Source organism: Drosophila tropicalis, unplaced genomic scaffold (genome assembly GCF_018151085.1).
Source record: "Drosophila tropicalis isolate 14030-0801.00 unplaced genomic scaffold, ASM1815108v1 contig_662, whole genome shotgun sequence".
Lineage (NCBI taxonomy): Eukaryota > Metazoa > Arthropoda > Insecta > Diptera > Drosophilidae > Drosophila > Drosophila tropicalis.
In genome coordinates this window covers 90,216-92,929 of record NW_027173144.1, presented here as the reverse complement: position 1 = coordinate 92,929, position 2,714 = coordinate 90,216, and the positions used below count along the sequence as shown (strand labels likewise).

At 34.5% G+C, this 2,714-nt stretch overlaps 1 long non-coding RNA gene across 1 annotated transcript; it reads right to left on the bottom strand.

Annotated features, from left to right (window-relative positions):
- Positions 1-707: 707 nt before the first annotated feature.
- LOC137578723 (uncharacterized) lies at positions 708-1,215 on the bottom strand. Its single transcript, XR_011032757.1, has 2 exons — positions 1,077-1,215; positions 708-821 (listed from the first exon to the last, which is right to left on the bottom strand). It is a non-coding gene; the product is annotated as an uncharacterized lncRNA (long non-coding RNA).
- Positions 1,216-2,714: the final 1,499 nt, after the last annotated feature.

Below are 2,714 nucleotides of genomic sequence, written 5' to 3'. Positions count from 1 at the left end.
TATGTAAATGCAAACCATTTTTATGGTTCCTACTCTTACTTCTCCCACTTCATTTTGCTTTTTTTTTCTTTTTTGTGGCATCAAATAAAGGAAACAACTGCAATAATGGCCACCGAGCATAAAGTACCACCCAGAAATAACAGCAACAAACAACTTTGCCAAAGTGCAAAAACCAGCAACAACAACACCAACAAAGCCTTTCCAAAAGAAACAAGAGAGCAACGAGGCGCAGGTAGGGGCGATACACAGAAAAATATATTTAATACGAAAACTTTTGCAATAACGGAAATGAAATGGAAATGGACGCGCGCCAATAGACATAAATGTGTGCGAGGTGCCGCTGCCGCCACCGACAACAGGATACAAATAGGACACGACTGCAGCAACAGCAACATGAACAATATCAATGCAGGCCATGTGAAACAAAAGGGCTATACAATGCAAAAACAAATATACTAAAAAACAGGCACACCTAGTATATACACAGATCTCAAAAGTAAAACTAACAATATCCGCAAAAAGCGATTGCACAAAGCCAAAGAGGCAACAGTCAAGACCATAATGTAGGTAGGCACTGGAATAATAATCGAAATTGAGATGTTTTACCATGCGCACTGTCTCTATAGGCGCTTTCGACTGATCCTGATTATGGTACCTAGGCTTTCCATATACTATAAAAAGTTCCCAAATAAAAAAATTTCTATAAGTTACATTTAGTATCAAAATATATATTTTCAGAACCAGTTTTATCGAGCCCAGTTCGACTCAGTTATTAAGAACCATGTGACCAGTATCCCATAATTGAAGAGGAAGAAGCCGGACTGAATGTATTCCAAGGTTAATTGCATGATGGTTAAGATCGTTGAGATATACTCACCCTGTTCAACGTATGATATGATGAGAGAGAAAGCAACTAATAGATTTGTTTATTTTTTTTTTGTCAGTTCGGTTCAGTTTAGTGTTATTAAGAACCATGAGACCAGTATCCGATAATTGAAGACGAATTCAAAGAGAGCCACACTGAATGTATTCCAAGGTTAATTGCGTAATGGTTAAGATCGTTGAGATATACTCACCCTGTTTAACCTATGATATAATGAGAGAAAAAGCAAACCCGTAGATTTGATTTATTTTTTTTGTCAGTTCGGTTCAGTTTAGTGTTATTAAGAACCATGAGACCAGTATCCGATAATTGAAGACGAATTCAAAGAGAGCACACTGAATGTATTCCAAGGTTAATTGAGTAATCGTTAAGATCGTTGAGATATACTCACCGTATTCAACGTATGATATAATGATATAATGTGTAAGGAATGTTTTTAATTTATCACTTTATACTTAACCTAAATGAGTAAAAGATATAAAAGGATGTTTTTTTTTTTTTTTTTTTTTTTTTTTTTTTTTTTTTTTTTTTTTTTTTTTTTTTTTTTTTTTTTTTCATTGTATTTGTTGTGTACGACGAAGCAACGAAGAGAGAGTAAATATTTTTTTGTGTTAGACTTAAGTTATACTAAAACAAATTGAGACTTTTAAAGTCATAGGTTACTAGACCATTAGATAAAAAGTAAAACAGTTTTGCTCCTATCTTTGACCTCAAAATTACTCATATTAAGGATTCCAAGATAGCGTGGAAAAATGTTGAAAAACACTTGAACTTTCATACGGACAGACGCACACATATGGGAATCAAATTAAAATATTTTAATATTTAAAATCTTGATCAGCTTCAGAAGCTGAACGGCTTAACCATATCGGCCGTGCAGTTCGCATTTTTATTTTCGCTGCCAATTTGAAATTTATTAAGATGAAACTTGCTATTTCAAAACATGATGAAACAATAGCTTTCACTGCTCTAAAAAAATTTGGCGAGGAAGTTGGAGTATAGAGATAGGTCATCGTGTTTTTTTAATCTCTGTCTTTCGGGTCTTAGAAAAAGCAAAGAGAAGATACAAATGTTCACATTTAATAAAATTAAAAATAAAACAAAATGCTCGAAGACTTAGTGTTCTTTTTTCGTGACAACTTTCTTTTTGGCAAGTAAGTAATTTCTCTTTTCAGGTAAAAAGGTAAATTAATTTCATCTAAGAAAAAGCAACAAGAAACGAACTCAGAAACTGCTTCTCTTTGGCATAATTAATTGAAAGTGCACACACAAAAACCTCTCAAAATAAACTGCAATTTCAGCAGCAGGAACAGAGGCAACAGCAGCAACATTTGTACAAATTGCATCTACTTTAACGCTTAAACGATTTCGCTTTTATATATTATTTGCCAGTGTGTTTTTTTTTTTTTTTTTTTTTTTTTTTTTTTTTTTTTTTTTTTTTTTAAAAAGAAAAAAAAAAATTTTTAAAAAAAAAAAAAAAATTTTTTTAAAAAAAAAAAAAGGTTTTTTTAAAAAAAAGGAAAAAAAAGGGGGGGATCTTTAATATAGGAGGGGGGACCGCCTGGGGGTATTGCATCGCAGGGTGTGTTGGGGAGGGGGGATGTGGGCTTCTCAGACCCCGCCTGTATTGCGCTGCCTTTCGCGCGCGCGTAGCTTGCTGATCACCTGTTTCGCAAAGGTGCAAATAGCTGTCCAATTTCGTTGGTTTAACGTCATCAGTGGAACCAGATTCTGTGAAGATAATGGCTCACCACAGAGCAGTTCGGCCGCTGCCTTTCTGTCGCAAACATAGTGCATGCGAAGAGAGCATGATCAGGACTCTCCGACTCAC